General features: G+C 43.1%; 1 protein-coding gene and 1 pseudogene across 1 annotated transcript in view; both read left to right on the top strand.

Annotated features, from left to right (window-relative positions):
• PDE10A (phosphodiesterase 10A) overlaps positions 1–18,670 on the top strand; it is a 667,471-nt gene that overhangs the window by 39,633 nt on the left and 609,168 nt on the right. The gene's annotated exons all lie outside the window — the stretch shown is intronic.
• LOC129476421 (putative transcriptional regulator encoded by LINC00473) overlaps positions 5,418–18,670 on the top strand; it is a 31,830-nt pseudogene continuing 18,577 nt past the window's right edge.

Here is an 18,670-nt window from a genome sequence, read left to right as displayed (position 1 = left end):
TTCTCACCTTGATGGTTCCTTGATGGGCCTCAGCTCTCAGCTACCTTTGTCAGCAGGAGTATTCGGGAACTTCTGTTGCTGGAAACACAGGAGAGCATTCTGCCTGAAGGCCACACTGCCATTTCTCCTTTGAGGTAGAACATCACCTTGGTGCAGAGCACTCCATGAGGTCTCCTCCCAGAGCCTTCCCGGTGGGAGGTAGGTGCACGCGCCTCTGTTCTCTGACTTAGTTCTGCCTCCATCCCCGCCACACCCACTACTGAGAGGTGGAACCTCTTCCCCAGGAAGGGAGAATCAAGAACTCTTTCTCCTGGCGGTGTACTCTTCTCTTGTTCTCTGTTGACAGAGCTTTATACTTTCTTTGCCTGATGGTGGGAACTTTTTCTACCTATCCTGAGGTCTCTCCACGTGCACTTGATAATAAAAATCTTGGTTCAGGTCTCAAGGTCTTATTTTGGTCTTACTTTTATTAAGTGGAAGAAGACTTTGTAATTTAGATATCTCTTGTCTATTGACAGACACACACACAGACTCTCTCTCTCTCTCTCTCTCTCTCTCTCTCTATATATATATATATATATATATATATATATATATATATATATGATTCTTTGCATCAGAAAAGTCCATTGTCAAGATTCAGGTCGAATTCTGATTTGGCAAAGTTTTCTCCTAGTCCCTGTAATTTATATATAATATTCTGAAAATAAAGTAGAAACTTACGCCTTTCCAGTCTGTTTGATAGGACATTACCTAATGCTGCCCTTCCAAAAGGCCGTACTTAATTGGTGAGATGGATGATTCCAGGTCGGGGGTAAGTGATGTCTTGCTGTGTCAGGAAGCAAGGAAGCTGTCAAAAACTAATACGATTGTGCAAAGAGAAGCCCCTTCCCATTGGCCAAAAGTATGACAATTTCGACATCAAAAGTAGCAGTGGTTATAGCGTATTAATGCACATTGAATCAATAAAAATACATGAGTCCAAAATGAAACTCAAAAAGCAAAAGCTAGGAAAATAAGTTTATGCCACAACTTGGGATGACTACTAAACCAACTCATTACATTAAGAATTTGACACTGGAGGGCAATAATTATTTACCTTCTCTTTCCAATATGAACTGCACTGGGGATAATGAGACAGCTGAGTTGATGAGAGAAAGCTCTATTTTAAAAGAAAAAAAGGCCATCAATAATATAGAATAAATGATAGAATTAGAAAAATCAACATTAGATACGTAGTTAATGCAGATCTAGACATTGATCTAAGGGAGAAAAAGTAGCTGTACAATGGAAGGATTATATGTTCCATCTCTTAACCCACGGTCAACTTTAGCATCAGCAATGGCCGGTCAACCAGGCTTTATGTACACAGCATCACTTAAGATGTAATCTAATCCCAAGTGTCTAATTTGAATTTATAAACCTTTAGATCTGACTCTCAGCTTACAGGAAATATGGGAGATAGAGGAAAAGACAAAGTGACTCCATGAGAAAATACCCAGACATGCTTCCAGAAGATGAAATATGGTCTTCATCAATGACTGCATGTCATTGATAAAGAAGCTGTGGTAGATTAGGAGCAACTTAAGGAAGGCAACAAGGTACAACAAATGGCCCTTGACTGGGTCCTGAATGGTTAAGCCAGCTAAAGAAAATGTTTGGAGCAAACGAGTAAATTTGAACATGGACTAGGTATTATATAAGATGAAGATTCATTGAAATGGAAACCTAGAGTTTATTAACTCAAAAAAAAGGTTATAAAATTATACGTAAAAAATAATTTCATTTTAGGTATGCATATGTATATATAGATAGAAAATATCTGAATTATATTCAATAATGTGTTTACTGCACTAATTTCCAGATGGTAGAGACATGGTATTTTAATTATTAAATTTCTGATCATATGAAGGTCATGTAGTAAGGCCTGAATGATATATTTATTAGTTTTTTTAAATGCCCAGGTAGTTTTATGTATTTATTATGTGCAACATGATGTTTTGAAATATATATACATTGTGGAATGGCTAAATCAAGCTAATTAACATGCATAACTGCACAGAGTTGTCATTTTGTGGTGAGAACACTTAAAATCTACTCTCTTAGCATTTTTTAAGAAGACAATATATTCTTTTTTTTTTTTTTTGAGATGGATTCTTGCTCTGTCACCCCAGGCTGGAGTGCAGTGGCACGATGTCGGCTCACTGCAAGCTCTGCCTCCCGGGTTCACGCCATTCTCCTGCCTCAGCCACCCTAGTAGCTAGGACTACAGGCGCGTGCCAGCACACCCGGCTAATGTTTGTTATTTTTAGTAGAGAGGGAGTTTCACTGTGTTAGCCAAGATGGTCTCGATCTCCTGACCTCGTGATCCACCCGCGTCAGTCTCCCAAAGTGCTGGGATTACAGGTGTGAGCCACTGAGCCTGGCCGACAATGTATTCTTATTAACTATAGTCACCATGTTTTGCAATAGCTCTCTTTAGCTTATTCCTTCTGTCTCATTGAACCTTCCTAACCTGTGACCAATGTAGGGGAAAAGCTGTATGACATTGGTCTAGGCAATGATTTTTTTTGGTTATGACCCCAAAAGCACAGGCAACAAAAGCAAAAATAGACAAATGGGATTACTTCAAACTAAAAAGCTTCTGCACAGCAAAGGAAACAATCAACTAAACGACATTATGGCTACATGGCATTTTTACAGTTGCCAAAATGCAATCACACACATTTCCCCACTTGCTTTAATTATCTATGAAGTAGACAGAGCGAGCATTATTGTACCTGTTTGCCATATGTATATAGAGAACTAGATGGCTTAGTGACTCTATTAGTTATCTATTGCTCCATAGCAAATGTCTTAGTCTAGTCAGGCTGCTATAGTCAAATACTATAAACAACAGAAATCTATTTCTCAGAGTCCTGCAGGCTGGGAAGTCCAAGATCAAGGTGCTGGCAGTTTCTCTTCCTGGTTTGTAGATGGCACCTCCCTACTGTGTTTTCATATGGTGGAATGGGCAAACAAGCTCAATGGGGTTTCTTTTATAAGGCCACCAATCTTATTCATGAAGGCTATACCCTCGTGACCTAATCACCCCCCAAAAGACCCCACCTCCTAATACTATCACCTTGGAGTTTAAGATTTAAGCATATAAATTGGGGTGGGGGGACACAAGGACGAAGACCATAGCAACAAATTACCCCAAAATTTACTGGCTTACACAAACAAGCATATATTGTTTCTCATAGTTTCTGAGGGTTAGGAAGTCAAGAGTGGCTTAGCTGTGTGGCTGTGTCTCAGAGTCTCTTACGAGATTCCAGTCCAGACGCTGGCTGTTGTTACATCATATGAAGTTTTACTGGCACTGGAGGAACTGCTTCTAAGGTGGCTCATGGCACATGGCTGTTGTCAGGAGACCCACACAATGTGGAGGCTAGCCCTCCCCAAAGCAGGTGGCCCAAGGAGCAAACAAGCAACCAAGTCAGAAGCTGCAATGTCTTTAGAGCCTGGTCTCAAAGTGACACACTCTCACTTCTACTGTGTTCTGTTGGTCACACAGACCAAACGCCACGTGCAACATGAAGGGTGTGAACACCAAGAAATGGGGGTCACAGGGGCCAACATGAGTTGGCTCCCACACCCAAGGTCACTGCCACACTCAAGGTCATACCAGCTGGCAAAACTAGAAAGTGAAGCCCTCTGAGCACAGAAGATTTTCACTTCACACAGACTTTTCATAAAAGGACCGTGTCCTCTTTAAGTATAGAAGATTTTTTTTCAAAAATTTTCTTTGCACAGTGACATCTTTACTGCAGTATTTATATGACATCACTAAACACAGAGTTGGGAATCCAACCAGCTCTTTCAAGCAAGAGTATGTGAATGTGAGCGGGCCCCAGCATACCACAGGCAGTTAGTTCTGCTCTAATGTAATGTATGTATTTCTACATTAAAAACTGTAGGGCTTATGGGAAAATGGGGTTAGAGACACAACATTCAAAAACTTTATTAGTGACAAATAATAAAAGGTGAGGAACCGAATAAAAATGGTAGCACACATAGTTATACATTTTGACTCATTAAGAAATCCTTAAATACTGCAGTAAAGACGTCACTTTGAAAAGATCACCTTGAGAAAGACCTGAAGTTTGCTTGTAGAAATGAGTGTCCCATGTCTGGGGGCCTACCATGTCCACCTCCCTGTCTGCAAGAGGAAGGGAACCAAAGAGTTCCCAAGAGAAAAAGAACAGAAAACCAGAGGAAAAATACAAAATAGCTGAGATTCAAGAGGGCAAATTAAAGAGAAGGTGATATGGTTTGGCTGTGTCCCCACCCAAGTCTCATCTTGAATAATCTCCATGTGTCCTGGGAGGGAGCCAGTGGGAGATAATTGAATTATGGAGGTGGTTACCTTCATGCTGTTCTCCCACTAGTGAGTGAGTTCTCATGAAATCTGATGGTTTTAAGAGGGGATTTCTCCCCTTTTTGTTAAGCACTTATTCTTGCTGCTGCCATGTGAAGAAGGAAGCATTTGCTTCCCCTTTCACCATGATTGTAAGTTTCCTGAGGCTTCCCCAACCATGCAGAACTGTGAGTCAATTAAACCTATTTCCTTTATAAATTACCCAGTCTTGGGTATGTCTTTATTAGCAGTGTGAGAACAGACTAATACAGAAGGGAAGGCACAGAGCTATGCAGCCAGTTGGTGGCAGGAAGGGCTGTAGCTCATGTTGTTTTGAACTGCTGGTAGGAGTATGTGATGGATAATTTTAGGTGTCATCTTGACTGGGTTAGATGGTGCCCAGATTGCTGGAAAATTACTATTTCTGGGTGCGTCTGTGAGGATGTTTCCAGAAGAGATTAGCATTTGAATTTAAACACTGAGTAAAGAAGATCCTTCTTCACCAACATGGCAGGCGTCACCTGACTCACTGAAGTCTCCAATAGACTGAAAAGGTGGAGGAAGGGTGAATTTGAGTGAATTATCTTTGTATGATCTGAGACATTCATCTTCTCCAGCCCTGAAACACCAGGTTCTCTAGGTTTTCAGACCTTTGGACTCTGTACTTATGCCAGTGGCTTCCCAGGTTCTCAGGCCTTTGACCTCAGACTTAAGAGTTTTACACCACCGACTCTCTGGTTCTCAGGCCTTTGGACTCAGACTGAGTCACAGCATCAGTTCTCCAGTGTGTAGGCAACAGATCATGGGACTTGCTAGCCTCCGTAATTGCATGAGCCATTCCCATCATAAATATCGTGTTCAATAGATCTATATACTCCTTTCTTTCTTCTTTCTTTCTTTCTTTCTTTCTTTCTTTCTTTCTTTCTTTCTTTCTTTCTTTCCTTTCTTTCTTTCTTTCCTTTCTTTCTTTCTTTCTTTTTCTTTCTTTCTATTTCTTTCTTTGTTTCCTTCCTTCCTTCCTTCCTTCCTTCCTTCCTTCCTTCCTTCCTTCCTTCCTTCTTTCCTCTCTCTCTCTCCTCTCTTGCCTCCCCTGCCCCACTGCCCCATTTCCCTTCCTCTTCCTGGGTTCTGTTTCTCCCCAGGCTTCTGGAGCACGCTGACTAATACAAGAGTTATCTAAAATCCTACAGAGGGTTGAGATAGCAGGTGTGAGTGGGTGTGGCTCCTTGTCCTGATGAAATGCATGTGTGTGAGATCCATCCTTCCTACTGCATTCACCTGGCTTCTGAGCAACAAAATGGTGCCTGAGCAAACCGACATTGACATGACACTCAAATTGTTCCCTAATTTACCAATCACAGTGGAACAAATCCTCATTTTCAGAGGAAATGTTCTAGCAGACTGGGCTGTAGTTACACCGTGGAATTGGCAAACACCATAAACCAGGGCTTTCCTCCTGGGGGGCCTTGTTGTAAATACCTACCGGCACACTGTCGAGGTTAAAGCAATTTATGTAGGTTGGTATATAATAGTGCCTAATAAATGATCAGAATTAGCAGTACTTTTCCCAAGAAGAGGTCCAGTGGGATTTGCATGGAATAAGCTGAAACTGGGAGCAGACAAAGCAAGGGAAGGTGAGCAGGGGCCTGAGAGTGAGGGCAGAGCAGGGGCAGAGCAGCGAGCCCCAGCAGGCACACATGGCAGGGCCCACTGTCCACAGTGGGTGGCAGCGAGCACAGGTGGGCACACACCGAACACATCTCCCTCGACAGCCTCCTTATGTGGGTGCAAAAAGGCACTAAAGATGATGTGTCACAAATTATTAACATCCTTAGTAACAATCTTCAAGGCAGACACAAAACAGGGAACAATAACAAGCTTCAGGGAGTCTTTATTTTGTGAAAGGGTGTGTGTGTGTGTATGTGTGCACATATATATATTTATATATATATATATACATACATATATAAAATCATAAACTGGCATTTTTAATTCCCCTACTACCCCAGCACACATATGATATACTACAGCGTGGCTGTTGGCAGCCCTAGCCGGAATATTTAATAAATGAGGCAGTAACGGACATTTATTGAAAAAAGTTTTTATGAGAAAACCCCAAATGTGCACGTTTTGAAGGTGCTTGCCAATCATGCCTGAGGGGCAGAGTCACATCCAGGAATCACTGTCCAGATGACATCATGAGATGATGGCTATGTGGATAGGAACAATGACTGAAGCCAGGTGCAACCCAGGTGGCTTCTGCCCCTGAAGTGCCCAGGGAAGACCTTGGTGATGGGGAATCTTTGGGTCTGCTCTTAAAGAAATGGTGAAATGGCAGGAGATGGGGGATGGCTCTGCAGGTGAAAGGTGGTGCATTAGGCCATTCTTCCATTGCTATAAAGAAACACTTGAGACTGGGAAATTTATAAAGAAAAGAGGTTTAATTGACTCACAACTCTGCATGCTGTACAGGAAGCATGGTGCTGGCATCTGTTCAGTTTTTAGGGAGGCCTCAGGAAGCTTACAATCATGGCAGAAGGCAAAGGGAGAGCAGGCATATCACATGGCAAAAGCAGGAGCAAGACAGAGTCAGGGAGGGAGGTGCTACACACTTTTAAGTGACCAAATCTCGTGAGAATTCTGTCAGGAAGATAGCACCAAGCCATGAGGGATCCACCTCCATGATCCCAACATCCCCCACTGGGCCCCACCTCCAACATTGCAGATTAAAATTCAACATGAGATTTGGGTGGGGACGAATATCCAAATGATGTCAGGTGGGCTCTGTGGGAAGGCCAAGAGGCAGGGAGTGTTTTCAAATGACTGGAGTCTGTCTGGTTTAGACAGAGAGTTCATGGAGGGAGTCTCTGCACCTCTTTAAGACAAGGTCTTAACAGCCACAGAAACAGATTTTTATTGATTTCAGAAAGGCCCGAGTCAATTTTTTCTCCTCGGATGTAGTATCAATGAATTGCTAAGCACTCCCATCTGCCAGCCATCGTTCTAAGTATTCTACTGGTATCATCTGGTCTAATCCTTTCAACAACCCTATGGGGTGTGTAAATGTTACTGTACCCCATTTATTCAAGGAAATGGAACCTAGAAGTATCAATAACTTGCCTAAGGTCAGAGTAACAAGTGTGAGATGTGAGCACAAATCCCGGACAGACTTCAGAGTCTGAGCTCTTATCTCTCTGTATTGCCTCCCCTACTGTGCTCTACACCAAGAAGTGTTGAAGTGTGCGTGCAGCCGTCCTGAAGTTGTTGGTGGGTTATGTTTCTTCTAAAGGCACTATGCAGATGAAACAATTTAAGTTCTATCAGTGTTTTTCATAGAAACACGGCTACTATAGCACCAAAAGTTGGAGAAAATTACCTTTATTTCTGGATTTCATCAGTGATAAAGGCTGCTGCATTGTGCATATCATTGGTTCATTTCGCACAACTAATCACATTTCACTTTATTCAAGACCTTTTAAAAATGGAACTGTCGGCTGCGGTTGGATGGCGCAGGCAGGCGCCCTGGAGAGGCGCCCTGGAGAGGGAGGCACAGGACAGAACGCTCCCAGGAAAGAGGAAGCACCCCCAGAAAGGAGTGCTCTATGGGCTCCAGGCAGCCGAGGACACGCGAACGTGAGCACCGTGATTGCACTTCCACGTGCACCAACGCTGCCCGTGTGAACAGAAGCGGAGACCGCAGAGCGCCAGGCTGCGCCGGGAGATGCATCACGATGAAAAACTGCGCCCGAGCATGGCGGGAACTTTCCGAGAGGGCATGTTGTTTCCAGGCGGTTCCACCTTCTAACATGAAACAGTGTTGGGTGATTTTCCTTGATACTACTTTATGCTCGGCCTGGTTGTTGGCAAGTTGCTGCCCGTGTCTGTATGCGCCCTTGATTAGTTTCCACTGCATGTGTTTTAACACAGTGTTCCTTTTTTCCACGTTTATTTGAGCCAACCCTGTCTGCAAAGATCCAGTTTAATACAAATTTGAGTCTACGTGCTATAGCCTGGAAATGTACTGAAGACACTACAACATATTGCTGAAAGAATCTTTATTCTGAATTCAAAGCAGACACCTAGTAAAAAATTCTGGAATAATAAAGCAAGGCTCATGTGCTCAGTTTTGGGGACGCTCCAATTTAAAGGCTTAGTCATTGCCACGGTGTAAGGTTTACCCATTGCCCCCATCACACAGATGTGGGATTGTTGACAGCTGAGAGCCCTATGACCTCTTCTGCTGCCCAAGAACTTGGGGTGGGTGGTAACTGGAGAAATCAAAGTGATCAGCTGCAAAGAATGCTTCCGTTGCTGGAGCTTGGTTGTGCGGGATTCTCCACGGAGGTCTTAAGGCAGAGACAAAAACAAGGACTTTGGGAGGCTCCAGTGAGTAGCCAAAAGGGTTTGGAGTCAGGCAGCCTCAGGTTACAAATCCAGTCCTGCAGGCTAGGAGTTGTGTAAGCTTAAAAAAGTGACTGCACTTCTAGGAACATCATTTCCTTACCTGCACCTCCTTTTGACGGGTTTTCTGAGGACAATGCAATCCACACCCTGTGTCGAACACTTTTCTAATTAACGATGTGCAGACACTGTTTATTTTACAGGAATAAAAATGTCAGAAGAACCCAAGTCATATTCATTTAAAGCAGGGTGACAAGTACACCAAAATCTGAAAAATCATCACTAAAGAACTTGTCCATGTAACCAAAAACCATTGAAATAAAAGTAAACTATTGAAACGAAATTTACAAATAATGAAATGTAAAAGTCCAAAAAATTTATAGCAGTTCACCTGTTTCATTTCTTCCTTTATAAAATTGTATTTAGAAATTTGTTATATGTGTCTATGCAAACATTTTAAAAAATGTAAAAATGTGGAATTGCATAATGCTGCTTACTGATTTACAGACATAAATGCATCGACATAGACTTGCACACACGCAGGTACCCCTCGCCCTATACAATTTCACCATCTGCACTTGCTATCTGAATGCAAGAACAAGAGGTTTTGGAGAGAAAAGGATACTTGTTAACATGTATGTATACATAGATTTTGGGTTATGGTTTGTCTTACAAAAGAAGGATATTATACATATTTCCTGTATCTTGGATTAATCAATAGCACTTCCTAGAAATCTCACTGAGTCAACTGGTATATTCTAATTAATTCTTTGTGCTGGCTGCATAATATTCTGCGGTGTAGAGGTGTAGCAACACTATATTTTATTCAGCCATTCTCCTATTGATGGGCACTTATGTTATTTCCAGTTTTTTGATGCTATAAACAGTGCTGCAAAAAATATTGTTGCCCATATGTCCAATTTACTAAAGATTTTATTTCTCCAAATAGAATTTTATTTCTAGTCTCCAAATAGAATTTTATTATCTGCAATTTCATTTAACCTGCCCTTCCAAACACATATTGAGGTCATCAACCTGATTATATGTAGTGTGTGTGTGTGTGTGTGTGTGTGTGTTGTTTCGTTTTTGTTTTAGTTTTGATGTTGTTGGTCACTGGACTCCTCACTACAGGACTTCTTTAAATCGATTTCTTGAGTAAGCACTTGAAAAGTGCCCAGGGCGCAGTGTTTGCGAAGACATCAGCCAGGGCCCCCTCACTGAAGGAAGCCCCGAGTGGGTTTTCTGGGGTTCACATGGGGACCTGACTTGAATCCCAAGGATAAGGGCCCCGTTGTCCAGTGAGCACAGGGGCCCTTGGCACCCTCAGCTGAAACTCATCCAAGATTAGTACCATTCCAGCCAAATTCTTGTTTTATTGCATGATTTCATTTAAAAATTGCATGTATAACATGGATAGGCTATAAACAGAATGAAAACAACAAGAGATATGAGTGGATGTTGCCTTTATTCTAGTTGGAGACAACCATATTTACACAACTTATTCAGAGACGCTCACAGTTGTCAATGGACTCCACGCTACGGCTTTGTGAAGCAGTGTTTGCCTCGGGTGACAGAGCTGCTCTGGTTGCCCACAAGCTGCTCTGTTGGTGAACTGTTTCACAAGGTTGTTTTACCTTGAGTTACTGCTGTGTTCACAGTTGTGCTTCGAGAATGCCAAAGCTCATTGCTCTGTTTGCAAAGCTGTTTGGCTTGCTGGGGAGGGTAAAATGCAATATATTTAGACTTTTGATATTGACAGTCCAGCTTTTGGCTTCTGAAGTCTTTGCAGAGGAAAGGAAGTGGGAGAGATTTTCAGAAGACCCTCCTGTGATGTGGGGTCTGTGCTGATATCTGGATTTTTGTTAACATTTATTATCAGGCTTCATACAGGAGGAACTGGTTTGCAGAGCACTGAATTTAGGCTTTGACAGGTAAGAATCTCTGAAATGAACAAGATTAGTTTGGTTAGCATTTATGAGAAGGTCAGTTTGTAGGTCCTTAATTGCCTCCTGTTTATAGAACTGGATAGTGTCTGTGTGTGTTTTGTGTTTAATTGTGATTTGCTGCTCTTGACAGGTTTTGTGAAACTGACAACAGCTCTTTCTCAGCCTGTTTTTCTCTAGTGGCCAAAATGTTCACTGTTAATTTATTCTGTTTACTCTTCATTCATTCAACAAATATTTATTCAGTCCTACTATGTGCCAAGCACTGTCTAGCCTATAAAGATGTCAAGACATGTACCAACTCTTTCAATAAATATTTCTAAGTTGTAAAAATATTCAGTGATATAAAAATAAGAAAGGTTCTATTAAGAACAGGTTGCTTTTTTAAATATGTAAGTTTATGTTGGATGCAATATGAAACTGAATTCCAGTGCAAAGTTGTTTTAAGAGAATGTGAAAATCTCACCATTCACTGACTTAGGAGAAAAGTTACTCCGAGAATTAATAGAAGCTAAATAGAAGAAGATAGTTAAAATCTGTAGGATAGCTAATGTCTTCTTGTCTTGTACTTTGGGGGAAAAAAGTAAACAAAAGTCTTATTAAGTTTCAAGTAGGTGCCACCTGAACCCTTCCATATTCAGGATTAGACAAGTGGCAATGGCACGTGGAGCTTGCTGGCCAGGCCCAGTGGGTTACAGGGCTTGGCTTTCCTCCAGCCCTCAAGGAGTGTCTAAGACCTCTGGGATGCTACATAGGATGCAGGCAGAACTGCCTGTTTGGGGGCAAAAAAATTGTCATGGTCACCCCTGAACTACATAGAGGAAGAACTTAGTCTCAGCGCAAGCAAATGGTCTTCCAAAATTTGTACAAACAAGTTCCCAACAATATAAGCTGCATTTAACCCTAAGCAAACCATCCTCACAGCAAAGGTCTTATTCTACTTGCACATTCCTTCCAAAGCACAAATGCCCTTTCTCAGTTCAACCATGAAAGGACTGATGGGAGATGATCTTAGAAGAGTGGCGATGATTCACACTATTGGGTTAAAAAGAGAGAATATTGGGGAAAAGTGAGGCTCCCCAGTAAGTCTCTACTCATTCTCCATCATTGTTGGCTGCCCTTCATTTGCCAATATGGTCAAATCTTGCTCCTACATTAACATTTAAGAATCACCATCTTCCTGGGTTGTAATCACCTCTCTCTCCTTTCTTTTCACAGGCAAAATTCTCCTTGTCTCCCATTGTTTGCATTCATTCCCATTCCCACCACCCTGCCTGGCAGCTCCCCCCACCACACAATAGACACAGCCAGTGGCAGGGACACAGCTGTCTTCTGGTGCCAGATCTGGCTAACACATGGGTGTAGCATTTGACCTTCATGACCCTCTGTTCTTTCTTCTTCTTCCTTCTCAAAAATATTTCTTGGATTCCTTGAAAACATTTTCTCCTGTTGTCTTTCTCCCTCTCTGCATTCATTATCTTGCTTTATTTCTGCCGATCTTAAATGAGGGTGATATCCACATCCTTTCCTATCTGTTACTGCTTACTCCATATTCTCTCCATGGTTCATCACATTCCTCCCTCTGGCATCAGTAAAATGGATTTCATATCTCCAGCTCAGACGTCACCAGTTCTGCATGAATACATCAGAGGCTCTGTGTACAAGGACTGCTCAAAACTGAACATGTTACCTCCTCTTTCTGATTCCTGCTCTTCCCCACTCCCTGCACTCCCTGACCCATCTGCTTCTTTCCCTCATTATTAAAGTTATTACCATCATCCAACTTTGATGAGTTTAAAATCTGGAATCCATCCAGAATTCTTCCTTACATGCATCACCTATATCCAAACGACAATGGTCTTAGTTTGTTTTGTGCTGCTGTAACAAAATATCATAGACATGGTGATTTATCAACAATAGAAATTATTTGGCTCACAGTTCTGGAGGCTGAGAAGTCCAAGAGTGAGGGGCCATGTCTTGTGAGAACCTTCTTGCTGTGTCATCCCACGGTGGAAGGCATCACATAGCAAGAGCACAAAAGAGACAACAAGAGGGCAAAATTCATCCTTTTTCTCAGGACCCCCTTCCAAAATCACTAACACACCCCTGATATAGTGGCATTAATCTATTCATAAGGGCAGAGCCCTCATGACCTAATAACCTCTTAAAGATTCTGCCTCTCAACACTGTTGCATTGGGATTTAAGTTTCTAGCACATGAACCCTACGTTTGTTCTCCCAGTGAAAGTTCTCTCAAACATATCCCCTCTCCTCCATTCCTGCTATCCTTGCCTTAATTTTAGTCCAGAATCATTTCTTGCCTGGGATTTTGCCCACAATCTCTCTCTTCCTTAGAAATCTATCCTCCTCTCTACTTTCAAAATGTTTTTGAATTCAAATTTGATCCTGTCTTTCCCCTGGTTAAATCCTTTAGTGGCTTACCACTTGCTATAAGACAAAGTCAAAGTCCTCTGTGCCCTTCGTCATCTAGTGCCATCTGCTGTGCACAGACTTCCAGTTCTTTGATTATCTCTGTGCCTTTGCACACACATTTTCTTCCTTGGAATCACTTTGTCCTACTTCTATTTTTCTTTCCTACACTATTTAGAGTCTTCTCATTCTTCAAAGAACCCAAAGATGGCCTCCTTTATAAGGTTTTCCACAGCTCTCTCTTGCTGATAGAGTTTGTTGTGCCTTTTCCTATGCAACTTCCTATGTATCTGGTGGGCCCTTTCCATACTGTATTACACTTGCTGGTTTACAAATCTATATCCAGCACTAGACTGTGAACTTCTTGGGGGAAGGAACTACGTCTGATAACTACATTCTTTGTAACTTCGTGGAAGCAGTGCCTAACACTTAGGAATCTTTTTGAGCCCCAAATTTGCTATTTTTCACATGCTTGGATATGTGTTCTTCGCATTAATAATGGAAATGATAGTACCATTCCTGCCGACCTCACAGTTGACAGTTGACACTAAATGTGAGACTAAATGTGCCAATGTGTATGAAAGTGTTTCTCACACTTACATTTCTATCCAAAAGCAAGATATTATTAGTAGTAGTGTCATCCAATGTGGTGTAAACCACATTGGGAGCCCATCCATGGCATTGCAGAGAGTGGTGGGGTGGAACAAAAGCCACAGATGAAAATTTTGCCATCCTAAGAACTGGGTAAGTATCTGGGAAAGCAGGATACTGGGTAGAGTATGCTTTCTTTGCTTTCAGTTAAGTCTTCGTTTCAGTGACCCCTTGTTTATGGTAGTTTAGAGGTGCCTGCAGTAAAGCAAGATATAATAAATGCAAAATTAGTTTTTTTAATGGGACCGAGGAAAATAAAGATTATAGAGAAAGATGGATCCAGAGGTTTTTTTTTTTTTTTTTGTCACTAGTTTGAAAATTGATGGTGGTGTAGACAAGTTGAAGGATGAAGCCAAACTTTCAGGCAAAATATCAGATTCAAACTCAAGGCAATGACTATTCTATATTTGCCATTTTGGTGCAGCTAAAGATCTCTGAGGAGTAATGTGATGATAGATCTTCAAAAGAGGTGATTGAGGCTGAGTGCAGTAGCTCACACCTGTAATCCCAGCACTTTGGGAGGCCAAGGTGGGCAGATCACTTGAGGTCAGGAGCTCGAGGTCAGGAGCTCAAAATCAGGCTGGCCAACATGGTAAAACCCCTTCTCCACTAAAAATACAAAAAAAAAAAAAAAAAAAAAAAAAAAAAGATCAGCCAGGCATGGTGGTGCATGCCTGTAATCCCAGCTACTCGAGAGGCTGAGGCAGGAGAATTGCTTGAACCTGGGAAGCAGAGGTTGCAGTGAGCTGAGATGGCACCACTACACTCAGCCTGGGCGTCGCAGTGAGACTCCGTCCAAAAAAAAAAAAAAAGGGAATTGATGTTTCAAAATGAAAAATTGCAAACTGGAGCTATGCTTTTGTCCCAGAATTTATGTTCACAAACCCCTATTGCTGTGCTGTGCCTGTGGTTGGCCCCAAGGTGCCCATCAAAGCAGCTGTTTTGGTTCTGACCTGCTCCCAGCTACACTTGGAAGGCAGCCTGAGATGTCTCCCTCTATGTTTCCTTATTCCGGAATGTTGTGTTACATTTTTGTTGTGTATAATTTTTTTTTCCTACACAAATGCTAGCCTAAAAATCCTGTACCAAAAGATCTGTATATTCTATGAAACTTGCGCTGTAAAAACACAGAAGCATTCTGCTGACAATTCTTTAACCAGGGAGAGGTTCCTCAGGGGGAATGCCTTTCATTATGTATATTTGAAAATGAATTTTCAGGTCTCTGCTTCCCATGTGAATTTATATAAATTTATGTAAAAAAATGAGAAGCAATGCTTTTTTAATTTTTTCCTTAGAAGTGGGCATATATTTTTTAGGGCATAATATAAAAGATCGACTGGCTTGAGCTCATTTGTCCTCCCCAAGTCTAAAATGAGAAAAACTAGAATTCCCTGGTAATATCCACATTTATTAATGAATGGATGTGTGCTATACTAGCTACCAGGCAAGGTGCTTAAAAAGAGAAGTAGGTTTTAGTTTCTCTCTCCTGTGGGTCTGTCGAGCTTTTCTCAGCCAATTCTCTTCCCTCTCTGGAAACTGTGACGTTTTACCTTCTCCTCCTTGCCTGGTGCCCGCTGAAAACACAGGGACTGTTTCGGATCTCCTCATGTCTAGACACCCCGTAAAGCCATTTTTCCTTCATCTGCTGCCCAACCACACAGGTAGAGGGGACTTTACCGCAAGACTTGCTGCCTCCTGTGTGCTCCCCAAGGAAGACTCCTAATGTCTTCAGATCCACAAACCTGGGGAGGGGTTTGTCATCTCCGGTAGCCTCCCCAGACCAGGAATCAGCCCAGGGCAGAGGCCTCTCTCAGGAGCCCACTGCTGCCTGGCTCTCTCCCTCCTCTTTGGTCCTGCCTCTTCCCCAGCCCTGGGTGAACTCTGCCTGGTCTCCTTGGAGGGGCTGTGGATGGAAATGCCTGGAGCGGGGCAACCTGCCATCCACCTGCTCTTGCACCAACATCGAGTCTTTAAAGGCTACGCCCCATGGAAACTCAAAACCAGTTATCCCTCAAAAAGTTCAGCTCAGGCCGGGCGCGGTGGCTCATGCCTGTAATCCCAGCACTTTGGGAGGCTGATGCAGGCAGATCACCTGAGATCAGGAGTTTGAGACCAGCCTGACCAACATGGTGAAACACTGTCTCTACTAAAAATACAAAAATTAGGCTGGGTGTGGTGGCTCATGCCTGTAATTTCAGAACTTTGGGAGGCTGAGGCAGGTGGATCACTTGAGGTCAGGAGCTCGAGACCAGCCTGACCAACATGGTGAAACCCTGTCTTTACTAAAAATACAAAAATTAGCTAGGCATGGTGGCACATGCCTGTAATCCCAGCTACTTGGGAGGCTGAGACCGGAAAATTGCTTGAACTCAGGAGGCGGAGGTTGCAGTGAGCTCTGATTGCACCATCGCACTCTAGCCTGGGCAATGAGAGCAAAACTTCATCTTGAAAAAAAAAAATCTAGCTCTCACATGTCAAAAACTTTGGCTGTCCACACTATTATTCTGTTCCAACTTTTAAGAACGCAGATAAAAAATGTAACAAAGTTAAAAAGTCTTATTAACCTTAAGACTTGATGCTGGTGCCATTCCTAGGCTGGTATTTCTCATGAGTCTCCACCAAAGACAGAGGGCAGGAAGATCTGGACTTCCTGGGCTTTGAGGACTACTTCAGTGGGCAGTATATGGTTCCCTGTGTGGAGCTGCATTTCCTGTGACCGGCACTAGCTTGATGGTTTCTGCTTTTGTGACTGTTCACCTGCACTTGCCAAGGCTGTGCTGTGCCTCCACTCACCTGCCTCATGAGCGGACTCTAACCTTTCTGTCATCTACCACATGCCATTGATGAGAGCCACAGGGTGTGGCCTCCTGGTGGTCCAGCTCAACCTCTGTTCTCTCTCATTCCTGCTTCTCAACAACCTCCTGGAGCTTTTTCCTCTGGGTGTAGGAGGAGGGCCCCACACAAGGGATCACAGCCACGCTTTGAAAGGAGGAGAAGTGACTGTTGGGGAGACAGCCCCTAGGAGACCTGGGTCTTTGTTTTATTTTGTTTCTTTACAATACAGCCATTTCATGTATAACCTTTTCCACATAGACCCTTGCCTTCTCCCAGAGGTATGAGACAAGGAATACAAATGTCAGCTGCGACTCTGGAAGGCTGCAAGGAACTGGTGCTGCCCATAGAAAAGCACTTCAAAACCTTAAACGCCAGCACTATTTCTCCCACCTTCTTTCATGTTCACATCTGCAAATAATAGGCACTCAATACAATTTTATGGCAAATCACAGAATTAGTTCTGCCTCGAATCCTTTGTGGAATGAAGTGTGAGTATAGGACAAGTGTGCAAACAAGCACAAACACTAGGGTCCATTCACTCTGGTGCAGTCCATGGCCCCTTTATTCCTTTTTGTCTTTCAATAAATATGTGTTGAACACCTATTATACACCAGTTACTATTGTAGACAGACGTGGTATGTATTCTTGTGAACAGACACTGAGGAGGTACATGAATAAATAGGATGTCAAATAATAATGAGTGCAGCCAAGGAACAGAGCAAGGGCTCATGAGTGCCAGTCAGAGCTTCTTCCCTAGCTAGGCTGGCAAGAAAGACTCCTGAAGTGGTCGCACTTGAGCAGAGGCCTGAAGGATGGAAGGAGACCACCGTGGGAAAGTGGATGGAAGAGGAGATGAACCAATCATTTTCTACAATCAAGTCATATTTGAAATGCGCGAGGTCCCCATCTGATATTGCAGAGGTGCAGGGGCATGGGAAGGTTCCTAACAGGCATCACCAATGCTTCGTGCTGTCTCACCATATTTCACGGGGCTGGCTGGTTCTCCCTGCGGTTCCCTCAGTTTCATCAGCACCACGGTGGCTTCCCATGTTCCAGGCTGCGCCAGGCTGAAATGCCAGTTCCTGATCCTGCAAAGAGCCATGGTGATGCTCCCTGTGTGTCAGTGAGCCAGGAACCTTCCCCGCAGCTCCAGCCCTCACAGCCTCGGCCCTCGTTAACATGGGCAATTAAAGTGCTCAGGATTTTTCACTTGAAATGTTCTGAATGCAAGTAAGTTGCTTTATGGAAGAATAGGAATCTTTCTTTCTGCCACTTCCTTCCATGCACAGCCAGCGTTTTCATCAGCAGCCTTTGGGCAAGGCGTGCGTGGCGTGGCTTATTGGAATGTTGATGAAGGCAGACCTTGAGTATCTTTTGAAGAAAACAAAACTTAAGGAAAAAGTCTGACTTGTGAAACTCGAGGCAACTCTGTGGACTGTGAGTTCAGCAGGGAAACAACACATTGTTGATTTTCTCTCCTTATTTCTCTGTTTTCTCCTCTGATCCAGTTGGTCACGTCCACAGACCCAAAGAACACATGCAGAGGAAGGAAATTCAAGTGTTTCCTTCCTGTCTGCTTGGTGGCCACCCACACCCTCTCTCTTCTCTTGGGCCACTTGTCCCTAACTTCTTTTATTCATGAAGACCCCTGCTGGCATCCTTGGCAGCTCCATGGAGGTGAAAAGGGCTATGAATGCTCTTCCTCCTCATAACTCTCTAGGCTTCCTGGTGAACATGGAGAAGAAACCATTTTCTTCATTCATCAGTGGCTCAGGGATCTGTGAACCTTCTCACCTGCCGCCCTCACGCCTGCAGTGATGTTGCCTGGTCATTAGGGAGCATTCTTTTCCCACCTGCCACCTTCACACCTGGAGTTATATGTGCCTGGTCATTAGGGAGCACTCTCTTCCCACCTGCTGCCCTCACGCCTGGAGTGATGTTGCCTGGTCATTAGGGAGCACTCTCTTCCCACCTAGGCGACAGCAGCTCTGACCCAGCCCGGTGCTAGGTGA

This window comes from Symphalangus syndactylus, chromosome 2, assembly GCF_028878055.3.
Source record: "Symphalangus syndactylus isolate Jambi chromosome 2, NHGRI_mSymSyn1-v2.1_pri, whole genome shotgun sequence".
In the NCBI taxonomy this organism is placed as follows: Eukaryota; Metazoa; Chordata; class Mammalia; order Primates; family Hylobatidae; genus Symphalangus; species Symphalangus syndactylus.
Note: the sequence above shows the minus strand (reverse complement) of the source record. Positions and strands in the feature narration are given on the sequence as shown.